At 34.9% G+C, this 12870-nt stretch overlaps 1 pseudogene; it reads left to right on the forward strand.

The window, feature by feature from the left end:
* The first annotated feature begins 11919 nt into the window (after positions 1-11919).
* LOC100618894 (serine/threonine/tyrosine-interacting protein-like) lies at positions 11920-12501 on the forward strand (annotated as a pseudogene).
* Positions 12502-12870: the final 369 nt, after the last annotated feature.

Raw genomic sequence — 12870 nt, forward strand, 5'->3', positions numbered from 1 at the left:
TGTACAATGATTTCCTGGTTCTGCTCCATTTGTTCTGCATCACTTCCTGGAGTTTGTTCCAGACTCCATGGAATTCGTCCACTTTATTATTCCTTTTAGCACAATAGTATTCCATCACCAACATATACCACAATTTGTTCAGCCCATCCCCAATTGAAGGGCATCCCCTTGTTTTCCAATTTTTGGCCACCACAAAGAGTGCAGCTATGAATATTCTTGTACAAACCTTTTTCCTTATTATCTCTTTGGGGTACAAACCCAGCAGTGCTATGGCTGGATCATAGGGTGGACAGTCTTTTATCACCCTTTGGGCATAGATCCAAATTGCCCTCCAGAATGGTTGAATCAATTCACAACTCCATCAGCAATAAATTAATGACCCTACTTTGCCACATCCCCTCCAGCATACATTACTTTCCTTTGCTGTCATGTTAGCCAATCTGCTAGGTGTGAGCTGATACATCAGGGTTGTTTTGAATTGCATCTCTCTGATTATAAGAGATATAGAACACTTTTTCATGTGCTTATTAATACTTTTGATTTCTTTGGCTGAGAACTGCCTGTTCAAGTCCCTTGCCTATTTATCAATTGGAGAATGGCTTGATTTTTGTACTATTGATTTAGCTCTTTGTAAATTTGAGCAATTAAACCTTTGTCAGAGGTTTTTATGAATATTGCTTCCCAATTTGTTGCTTTCCTTATGATTTTAGTTAAATTGGTTTTGTTTGTACAAAAACTTTTTAATTTGATGTATTCCAAATTATTTATTTTGAATTTTGCGACTCTTTCTAAGTCTTGCTTAGTTTTAAAATCTTTCCCCTCCCAAAGGTCTGACATGTATACTATTCTGGGTTCGCCTAATTTTCTTATAGTTTCCTTCTTTATGTTCAAGTCAATCATCCATTTTGTATTTATCTTGGTGTAGGGTGTGAGGTGTTGATCTAAACCTAATCTTTCCCACACTGTCCTTCAATTTGCCCAGCAGTTTTTATGAAATAGTGTATTTTTCTCCCAAAACCTGGGTTCTTTGGGTTTCTCATATACTGTCCTGCTGAGGTCACTTACCCCAAGTCTATTCCACTGATCCTCCTTTCTGTCTCTTGGCCAGTAACAAATTGTTTTGATAACTGCTGCTTTATAATATAGTCTGAGATCTGGGACTGCAAGGCCCCCTTCCTTTGTACTTTATTTTTCATTGTTTCCCTGGATATCCTTGATCCTTTCTTCTTACAAATGAACTTTCTTATGGTTTTTTCCAAATACGTAAAAAAATTTTTGGAAGTTCAATGTGTATGACACTAAATAGATAAATGAGATTAGGTAGGATGGTCATTTTTATTATATTGGCTCATCCTACCCATGAGCAGTTAATGTTCTTCCAATTGGTCTAGTCTAGTTTTAGTTGTGTGGAGAGTGTTTTGTAGTTGTGTTCATAAAGTTCTTTTGTTTGTTTCAGGAGATAGATTCCTAAGTATATTATTTTGTCTATGGTGATTTTGAATGGGATTTCTCTTTCTAGTTCTTGATTCTGACCTGTGTTGGAAATATATAGAAATGCTGACGACTTATGTGGGTTTATTTTGTATCCTGCAACTTTGCTAAAGTTGTTGATTATTTCAATTTGCTTTTTGGTTGAATCTCTAGGATTCTTTAAGTAGACCATCATGTCATCTGCAAAGAGTGATAACTTGGTCTTCTCCTTGCCTATTTTAATGCCTTCAATTTCTTTTTCTTCTCTAATTGCTACTGCTAGTGTTTCTAGTACAATGTCAAATAATAGAGGTGATAATGGGCATCCTTGTTTCACTCCTGATCTTATTGGAAATGCATCTAGCTTATCCCCATTGCAGATGATGTTAGTTGATGGTTTTAGATATATACTGTTTATTATTTTTAGGAAGGACCCTTCTATTCCTATGCTTTCTAGTGTTTTTAATAGGAATGGGTGTTGTATTTTATCAAAGTCTTTTCCTGAATCTATTGAAATAATCATGTGATTTTTGTTGGTTTGCTTGTTGATATGGTCAATTATGTGGATGGTTTTCCTAATATTGAACCAGCCCTGCATCCCTGGTATAAATCCTACTTGATCATGGTGAATGACTCTTCTGATCACTTACTGGAGTCTTTTTGCTAGTATCCTGTTTAAGATTTTTCCATCTATACTCATTAGGGAGATTGGTCTATAATTTCCTTTCTCTGTTTTTGGCCTGCCTGGCTTTGGGATCAGAACCATGTCTGCGTCATAAAAGGAATTTGGTAGAACTCCCACTTTGCCTATTATGTTAAATAGTTTGTATAGTATTGGGATTAGCTGTTCTTTGAATGTTTGATAGAATTCACTGGTGAATCCATCAGGCCCTGGGGATTTTTTCTTAGGAAGTTCTTTGATGGCCTGTTGGATTTCTTTTTCTGATATGGGATTATTTGAGAAATATATTTCTTCTTCTGTTAGTCTAGGCAATTTATATTTTTTGTAAATATTCATCCATATCACCTAGGTTGGTATATTTATTGCCATATAGTTGGGCAAATTACTTTTTAATGATTGCCTTAATTTCCTCTTCATTGGAGGTGCTGTCCCCCTTTTCATCTTTGATGCTGTTAATTTGCTTTTCTTCCTTCCTTTTTTTAATTAGATTGACCAGTACTTTGTCTATTTGTTGTGTTTTTTCAAAGTAACAATTCTAGTCTTGTTTATTAGTGCAATATTTCTATCACTTTTGATTTTATTAATTTCTCCCTTAAGTTTTAGGATCTCTATTTTGGTTTTCTTCTGGAGGTTTTTAATTTGTTCATTTCAATTTTTTTGATTTGCATTTCCAATTCATTCATCTCTGCCCTCCCTAGTTTGTTAATATATGTACTCAAGGATATGAATTTTCCCCTATGTACTGCCTTGGCTGCATCCAATAAGGTTTGAAAGGATGTCTCACTATTGTCATTTTTCTCAATGAAATTATTAATTGTTTATATTATTTCTTCTCTAACCAATTTTGAAGTATTATGTTATTAAATTTCCAATTAATTTTTGATTTGGCTCTCCATGTACCTGTACTGGTCAATATTTTTATTGCTTTAAGATCTAAAAAGGTTGAATTTATTATTTCTGCTTTTCTGCATTTGAGTGCCATGATTCTGTGACCTAGTGTATGATCTATTTTTGGGAATGTGCCATGTGGTGTTGAGAAGAAGGTGTAATCTTTTTTGTCCCTATTTATTTTTCTCCATATGTCTATTAACTCTAATTTTTCTAAGATTTAATTCACCTCTTTTACCTCTTTCTTATTTATTTTTGGTTTGATTTATCTAAATTTGATAGTGGTTGGTTCACGTTTCCCACTAATATGGTTTTACTGTCTTTTTCCTCCTTCAATTCTCCTAGTTTCTCTATTAAAAATTTGGATACTATTCCGTTTGGTGCATACATGTTGATTAGTGATATTTCTGCATTGTCTATACTCCATTTTAACTGAATATATTTACCTTCCTTATCCCTTTTGATCAGGTCTATTTGTGGTGTGGCTTTGTCAGATATCATGATTGCAACTCCTGCCTTCTTTCTATCAGTTCAGGCCCAAAAGATCTTACTCCATCCTTTAATTCTAACCATGTGAATATCAACCCACCTCATATGTGTTTCTTGAAGACAACAAATGGTAGGGTTTGGGGTTCTAATCCAATCTCCTATTTGACTACGTTTTATGGGTGAGTTCATCCCATTCATGTTCAAAGTTATGATTGTCACTTGTGGATTCCCTGGCATTTTGATATCTTCCCCTAGTTCTGACCTTTCTTCTTTAGCTATATCCTTTTGAACCAGTGATTTACTTTAGGTCAGTCCTCCTAGGTCCCTCCCTTGGTATGCTTTCCTTTCTATCCCTTCCCTTTTTATTCTCCCTTCCCCTCCCCCTCTCATTCTCTCCCTTTTTATACTCCTTTCCCCATCCCCCTCCTTAATTTTCCTTTCTCTCTTACCCTGTTGGATAAGAAAGAATTCAGGATCCAAATGGATCTAGATGGTCTTCCCTATCAGAGTTGATTTCACTGAGAGTAAGGTTTAAGTAATACCACTTCACGATCTCTTCCTCTCCTTCTTATATGAGATATCTTCCACTCCCCTTCCCATGTGTATCTTTGTATGGGAAAGGTTATTCTATTTAGTCCCCCCCCCATTTCTTGAAGTAAGTCTTAGTATTGTCGACACTCCCCCCATCCCTTTTCCTTTCTTTGACCCCCCTTTCACCAAATCTTCTTGATGCCCCAATCTTTCTCTATGCATGATTCATCTAACTACTCTTATGGTGCATACAATTTTTGAGAGTTACAGAATACATTTTCCCCACATATTAATATATATAATTTGATGTAAATGTAGTCCTTATAGAAGAGAGTTTTACTTAAAGAAAAAGATAAGGTTTATCTCCTTTTCCCTTTCTTTCATATTTACCTTTTCATGTTTCTCTTGTTTTCTTTGATTGGATATCAAATTTTCCAATAAGTTCTGGTCTTTTCTTAGCAAATGCTTGGAAATCTTCTATTTTGTTGAATGCCCATACTTTCCCCTGGAAGTATATAGTCAGTTTTGCTGGGTAGTTGATTCTTGGTTGGAGACCCAGCTCTCTTGCCTTTCTAAATATCATGTTCCATGCTTTGAGGTCTCTTAGTGTGTTAGCCGCTAAGTCCTGTGTGATCCTTATGGGAGCCCCCCTATATCTGAAGCTCCTCTTCTTGGCTTCTTGTAGGATTTTCTCCTTTTCATGGACGCTCTTGAGTTTAGCAATTACATTCCTGGGGGTTGTCTTTTGGGGATTTAGTATAGAGGGTGTTCTATGAACCCTATCTATTTCTATTGTGCTTCCTTGCTCCAGAATATGTGGGCAATTTTCTTTTATAATCTCCTGTAGTATAGCATTGAGATTTTTGTTTATCTTTGGTTTTTCAGGCAGCTCAATAATTCTCACATTGTCTCTTCTTCCTGTGTTCTCCAGGTCTGTGAACTTTTCAGTGAGATATTTCATGTTTTCTTCTAATTCATTAATTTTTTGGCTTTGCTTTATTAATTCTTGCTGTTTTGCATGCTCACTGTCTTCCAGTTGCTTAATTCTGGTCCTTAGGGACTGGTTTTGCTTTTCAGCTTTGTCTGCCCTTCTATTAGATGCTTCCAGCTATTTCTCCAACTATGAAGTCTTGTCAGACTGCTAATCTCTTTCTCCCATTTTTCTTTCCAGAAGTTTTCCATCTTTTGAGTAAGCTCCAATTTGAGTTCTTCCAGAGCTTGTGGATAATTTCCATTTTGTGAAGCATGTTTTGATTTTGTTTTGGTTTCATCCTTTTTCTTTTCTTTTCCTTGGGTAATCCCACCATAAAAGTTTTCAATTGTCATCTTTTTTCCCTTTCTTCCTGGAGGCTTAATTTTGGGCCATGTGAGCCATCCCTTAGGTGGTTTTATTCCCTGTTCCTTTTTTGTCTGGGGTCTGGGTTATATGGGCGGGTTTTCTGTGAATTTAGGTTGCCTCAAACTAGTTCTTCCCAGCCTCTGAGGTTTCTTAGAGCGCAGGCCCCTGTGCTCAGTGCGGCCGTCCCTTTACTCAGCCCAGCCACCCCTTTGCTTAGCACAGCCCCTCAGGGAGGCCACCCCTTTGCTCAGCGCAGGATTTTCCTGTGAAACCACCTTGAGAGGTTGTTTCCTTGCAGTCTTTAGATCCCAAGGACTCTGGTGTGCCCCTCCCCCCAGACAGAGACGCTCCTTACTTAGTCGATGTTACAGTGAGCGCTCTCATATCGTACTCTGGTTTGGGGGTGGGTGTGGGGGAGGGGCGGCTCAGTTCACCTTTTTGTGCAAACTTTTCCTCCTCCTTATAGTGTGGAAATGTTCAAGCCCCACGTACCTTCATTTCTGTGGGGTACTGGAGAGTCCCTTCCTTCTTCCAAAGGTGATTTTTATTCTCTTTTGAGGTAGTCTATTTTGTTCGGTGCTGGGGAGAGGAACCAATTTGCGTCTAGATTGTAGCCATGTTAACCCGGAAGTGCTCAATTTAATCCTTGATATGGTCAATTATGCTGATTGTTTTCCTAAAATTAAATTAGCCTTGCATTCCTGGTATAAATTCTACCTGGTCCTAGTCAATAATTCTTGTGATAGGTTGCTGTAGGTTCTTTGCTAGCATTTTATTTAGCATTTTTGCCTCAATATTCATTAAGGAAATTAGTCTGTGGTTTTCTTTCTCTGTTTTTGTTCTGTCTGGCTTAGGAATCAGCACCATATTTGTATCATAAAAGTAATTTGGTATGACCCTTCTTTGCTTATTTTGCTAAATAGTTTGAATAAGGTTGAGATCAATTGTTCTTTAAATTTTGATAGAATTCACCTGTGAAGCCATCTGACCCTGGGGATTGATGGATTGTTCAATTTCTTTTTCTGAGATGGGATAATTTAAGTGTTTTATTTCCTCTTTTGTTAATTCAAACTGTATGTGATTTTGATTCAATATTCATCTTTATTTCCTTGAATTTGGTGTTCAGATTATTTTTGCCTCACTGGATTCTGTTGCTATCAGGAATATTTACATTTTCACTTTAGGATATTTCATTTTCTTTTTATTCTATTTTTCCTTTATTCAAAGCTTCTTAGTGGGTAAATTATGTTTGTGCTTATTCTGATTGCTCACCACTAAGTGATCTTAATATTTCCAAATCTGGGCAGAAGAATTAATCTTAATCCCAAGTGTTCTAATTCCAATAAGGAAGTTGTCCCTGAAAACCTCCATAACCACAATTCAACTGGACTTTTCAGCCAGTTTAGAGTATTTTATTATTTCATTCTCTTCACATCCATCAGTACAAAATGCAAAATAATGTACAAATACCTTTCTTTTTATGATATCAGTATTTCTCATTATATAATGAGTTATTATCAATTGGATGAAACAGTCTTCCCTTTTTAGGTCTTTGTAAGACCTAAACTTGATCTAGTGCTAAAAAGAATTTAAGAAGTTAAGTTCAATCCTTTCATTTAATAGAGGAATAAATTGAGACTTAGAAGCATAAAGAAAATTTCTCCACCTAATGACTAGGTAACTTCATGGGTCATTATTAACCATCTGTGCCCTATTAGATTGTTGAGAAATCACTTATAATTTATCAGACAACTGCTAGGTTTCTAATGTTGCATATTTTTCTAAAAACATATGAGAATTCCAACAAAAGCATATTAATCCAGTAACTACCTGTGTTCACTTTTATCCCCTTCCTCTCATTCCAGAACCCAGTATCATCAGTTCCATAACAGGGAGTCAAGTCTCTTTCACATTTTTGCAACCCATTTCTCTTCTTCTCTTCTTACACATCTTTATCAGAAGCATTTCCTTATGAAAATGTATTCTGGGTTAGACTCCTAGATATGGAGTAGGAAAGTGTGAAATACAAATTTACCTAGAACGTGTAAATCTATTTTGTATTATTAATAATTATTAATAATGTTGATTAATAATAGCAATAATATTACTTAAAATGATAATATTAGTTATTAATTAATTACATATGATATATAATAAAATTAATTATTAATAGTATTAATGGTCTCCAATCAATGCAATTTCTGCTTGATATACAAGTCTCTTTACTTGAAAGGTAAGGGTAAGGGAAGATTGTACACAAATGCCAACTGTTCTCTCCTTTGTCATGGACTTTCATTTTTAAATCTTAATTTTTTCCATAAAAATATTGTTCTACATCCTTTCTCAGGTGCAATGAGAATTAATTAGACACAGATAATTTTTCCAAATTTTCAAGATTGATGTCTAGTAACTCAGAGGACAAAAAGAATTAAATGGAAATGATCTGCCAGTGTTTAACCTATTTAACTATTCAGTCTGTTGAAATCAGACATAAGATATATTGCATAACATAAATCTACTACTTTTTTTCACTTGTAAAAGCAAATTCTCCAAATAACTTTGTTCAAAATGAATGACAAGGTTAATTCTGACACATATACATTGTTTATAATAAGTTAGTTACGGTTTATTTTTATTATTTATTTATATTTATTATTATTTTATTATTATATGTATTATATTTATTATTTTATTATATATAAAAATAATATATATTTTTATTATTTTATTATTATATATTTATTATTTATATACTTTATTTGGAAATAAGCACCTGTATTCTTGTCTTTCTTGCCACTTTACATGCATGGATTTTCTTACATAGTCTTTTATATTATTTTAAACCCTTCCCTTTTGTCTTAGAATCAATACTGTGTATTGGGTCCAAGGCAGAAGAGTGGTAAGGGCTAGGCAACGGGAGCTAAGTGACTTGCCCAGGGTCACACAGCTGGGAAGCGTCTGAGGTCAGACTTGAACCTAGAACCTCTCATCTCTAGGCTTGGCTCTCAATCCACTGAGCAACCCAGCTGCCCCTTCTTACCCAGTTTTGATAATCAAAGCAGTGTGTTACAAATGGGGTCACAATATAGGGACTTATTTTTTTTTTCCAATTAGCCTTGTCAATGTTCCAGTTTCTAGGTTGACAGGAGATGCCCCCTCCTTTGTTGAGAAATTAGATATATTGAGATGTTCAATCCTTCTGGTAGTATACTTTTTTTAATCCTACCCACATTTGAAATTATTGTAAAGGCACTGAATTGAAAGGCATCCTGCTGAAGGTGATGAACCACTCTTGCCTCCTGCCAAACCCTGAAATACAGTAATAATTTGAAAGTTTTCACAGAGATGTAATTTTCACACTCTCTCTAGTTATTTTTATGAAATGAAAAAAAAAAAAGAAAGGTGTGTGTGTAAAATATTCCAGTGACAATTTTGCATGCTATGTCTTTTGGGATTATGACTGTTGAAGGCTTGAAAGTTTCACTTCTTTCATTTTACTTTCCTTTTAATTCTTAATGAAATAACTTCACTTAATTTCCTACTTTTCCTACACAATATGTTTAAAGTAGAAAAAGAAGAAATTTCTACCTTACCTTGTGGGGAGGAACATGGCATAATAGAAAATCCTTATATCTAGTCTCCGCAGTGGCATAAACTTTCTCTTTTACTCTGGGTACACCCAGTGACATAAACTTACTCTGTTTCTGTTGAACTTAATTCTTCAATTTCTAGGGTAGAGAGGGGAACTCTCCAATCTATCAATAAATATTTATGAAACACTTAACTATGTGCCAGGTAGTGAAATAATTTCTACTTAATGCTTAAATTTTAATGAGACATGTAACAAAAACATGCAAATATAACTATATATAAATATAATTATATATAAATATAATGTTGATATTAATTAAAACATTATAAATGTAAAATAAATCATTATAAATGTATAGAATGCTTAAATAGTCTGGCATAGAGTTCATTAATATTTGAGAAAATTTATAAAGACTTCAAAGAGAGGGGCTTTATAAGGTGTATAAGAGGGAAGAAAAGTTGTTTTGTTTTGTTTTGTTTTTTTAATAAAAAGTTGGACTGGATTATTCAAGAGTAGGATTGCCAGAAATTTAATTCGAAAGAGATTTATTAACAATTTATTTACAAAATATAGAGAGAGTGAAGTAAAAAAAAATTAGATAGAGGATAGGTTGAGATATCTAGCCTAAGCTCTAAGTATTTTGCTTCAACCCCTGACTCAGCCCAGACAGGAGAGTTTAGTCCTTAGCCAGGGAGGCCTCGGCTTTTGAGCCAAGGACCTGGGGATACAGGGGACTTCTCTCAAGAGGATAGGTCTCTCTTGAGGCTAGTCTCTTCAGAAAATCCAGGAAAGGACACAGCTGTTTTCAATCACCACATTTCAGTCCAAAGGGAGAGATTTTAGAAGTCTCACCAAGTACAGGGTCTCAGGTACAGTCAGCAAATTCTTCACTAGCCTCCAACTCAAACTCAGAACTCCAGAAGAAGATGAAGTTGAACTAGAACTGCATTCAGGAAGTTGTAACTCCCTTTTGAAGACACTTCCTTTTGCATCACTTACTGTTCTCCCCATTGATCATTTAACATAATCATCTTGTACCCCTAAAATTTTTTTCTAACTACAGGTGTATGCAATATTGCACCTTCTTAAGAGGAAAACTACAATAGTTAGAGGTAAGAGGGAAATAGAAGAGAGAGAAAGCAAAACCAATGTTTTGCTAGGTGCATGGACAAAAAGTCAATTAGGGGCAGTCCTCTTTGGCATAAAAGTGTACAATCAAAATAAATGTTCAACTCCCTTTGGTTCAATCAATTGCACCCAAAAGTTCATTTTGGATCTTCTTGATGCAATGTAGGTTTCTGCAGTGTGAACTTTAGATTACTCCACCCTACTTAGTATAACAAAATCAGGAATGTCTACATCCATACTTAAGGATTAAGTATTTAGGAGGATGGTCTGACAGACATGTTCTAGCAAATGACAAATCCGAAACAACTGACAGACCCCTGAGCTGTCCTAAGTCAAGCCTAAGATATCATTGGTACATGTGAGAGACAGGAAAGTGATGTAAAAAGATGTCACGTCCTCTCTCCGGCCTCTTTGACAGTGGAGAGGTGACTGGCTGCAACTTGCTGAGAGTGTCGGATTCTTGGCATGGCAGCTGCTATTGTACGGGTTTATTAGTGAGTTTTCCTTGATACCATACTGGAGGAAGCCTAGTTCAGGTGAGTCGTCATCTCTGAGATCTCTCAGAGTTTAGGCTGATTTTTCTCTCTTTTACCTTCTAAACACTATTCTTTTATAGAAAGTCTAGAATCTTCAAAGACCTCATGGTGGAGGACCTGGCACACACTAAGCAGGAGAAATCCTATACTTTTCTCTCTCTCTCTTCTCCTTTATTTCTTCCCTATATATTGATTAAACCACCAAATATTTCCAAACTGACTTGGGTATTTTATTTGGGATATCCCCTAGTGACCAAAAATTAAATTTAGATTAGGACATGACCCTAAATTAGCCTTACAGCAAGTTTCTTTCTTCAAACAGTTCATTCTCTGGATTCAAGGAGTTAGCAAACTTCTTTTCCTGAAATTTTTCTCAAACAAAATTTTAAATCTTGGATTTTTATGAAAATATAATACTGTTGTAATTAGGAAAGAGAATCATTTCAGTCATGGGGTTTAAGAGAAAAAAAGGTACACATTTGGGAGTCACAGAGATATCAGTTTGTCTGAATTGCAGAAATGTGGGTAGGTATCATCCAATGAGTCTTAAAAGCTATATTGTGCCTAGGTTGAGTCAGACTGTAAATATATATTAAAAAATACAAAATTTTATCTTAAAAAGAACAAGTAGCTACCAGAATTATTCAAAGATATAAGATCTAATCTTAAAATCAGATTTGGAGATAATTATTTTGGTAGAAGTGAGCAATATTTACTGATGTTTGAGAGATTTGAATTGAGAGCATACATTTTGTGGGATTTGTAATAATCTAGGAAAGAGGAATAAAGGGAAACAAAAATAGAAATTATTTAATGTGAGCAATAATGTGAAGTTTAGAATTAAAACATTTAGTAGCTGATTGGATATGTGGGATGACAAAGAGTAAGTTTTAGGGGAAAAGAGGGAATTTTGAAGAGGGTATGATTTAAGGAGAACAATAAAGAGTTGAATTTTGACATGTTGAGTCTAAGATATTGCCAGAACATCTAATTTAAAATGTCTAATATGTTGAAAGAGTAGGGTGATGGTGGAGAACAGTCACTAAACACTCAGCTACATTGGCATTGCTGCCACCAGAGTCATTGGGAATTAGTGGCCTACGTATGTCAGTGGCTAGCCAGCAAATGGCACACCTCCTTCCCAGGATGACTACAACTACTGATTGCAATCCTATAACTTGCCTGAGCCCTATGGGCTGGACTGTCATCTGGCCCTCTCGACCACACCAATCATCTGGCCCATATCAACTACCTGATTGGGGCAATGGAGAAGTTGGGGTTTCCCACCCTAACACAGTACAAAGAAAATTTTGAGGATTGGACCTATCTCATGAGGTGAGAGATGCAGAAAATAATACCTGGATTGTTTTGGGGCCCATATTCTTCACCTATGAAAATCAAACTGTCTATACTATAGAAACATGGAAAAAACACAGGTAATATGCATGACAAAATATTAAAGTAAATTAAGTGAATTTTATTCAACCAAATTTTCAATAATTATTTAAATATTTAGTACTGGACATTAGATAATTCAGTAGAAATTATAATACATTTTCCCTCATGACTAAAAAGTATATTGATGGAATTATACAAATAGAAGGTAAAGTGCTTGTCCACGAAAATACAGGAATTTCCAGAAACACTGCTTTAGTTATTGAATACATTATGAAAACATTTGAAGTGAAATTCAGGAAGGTATTTACATATGTTCAGGAAAGATGGATCTGTATTAATCCTAATACTGAATTTGTCCATCAGCTTCAGGAATATGAAATCATTAGCAAAATTAACAATACAGATGATGCTATCACTGCAACTGGAAAGAGTGTTATCTGGTATATAGGCAATTTAAAACACACATGAAGAGAAAGAGAAATTTGTAAATATTCAAGTCACAGCTACACAGAATGGATGATGGTGCATCAGACCAACATAATAGTGATTAAATTCCTCTGTGTGAAGGGAAAAATACATCAATAATGTAAAATGGTAAAAACACAACTAGCTTTATTTTCAATTACATTTTGATTCCAAATGTCTTTCTCTTCAACTTGCAAAGCAACATTTTAAGAAGATGATGGACTTCTTGAATATATGACATGGACTGTTATTCTTTTTTAAATTACTTTACAGTTTTATTATAAAAATATTTTTAACTTGGAAGAAAGTATTGTAGCAATAATGCACTTTTCGTTTTTTAACATTTACTTGT

The sequence above is a fragment of the Monodelphis domestica genome, chromosome 4 (genome assembly GCF_027887165.1).
Source record: "Monodelphis domestica isolate mMonDom1 chromosome 4, mMonDom1.pri, whole genome shotgun sequence".
Taxonomy (NCBI): domain Eukaryota; kingdom Metazoa; phylum Chordata; class Mammalia; order Didelphimorphia; family Didelphidae; genus Monodelphis; species Monodelphis domestica.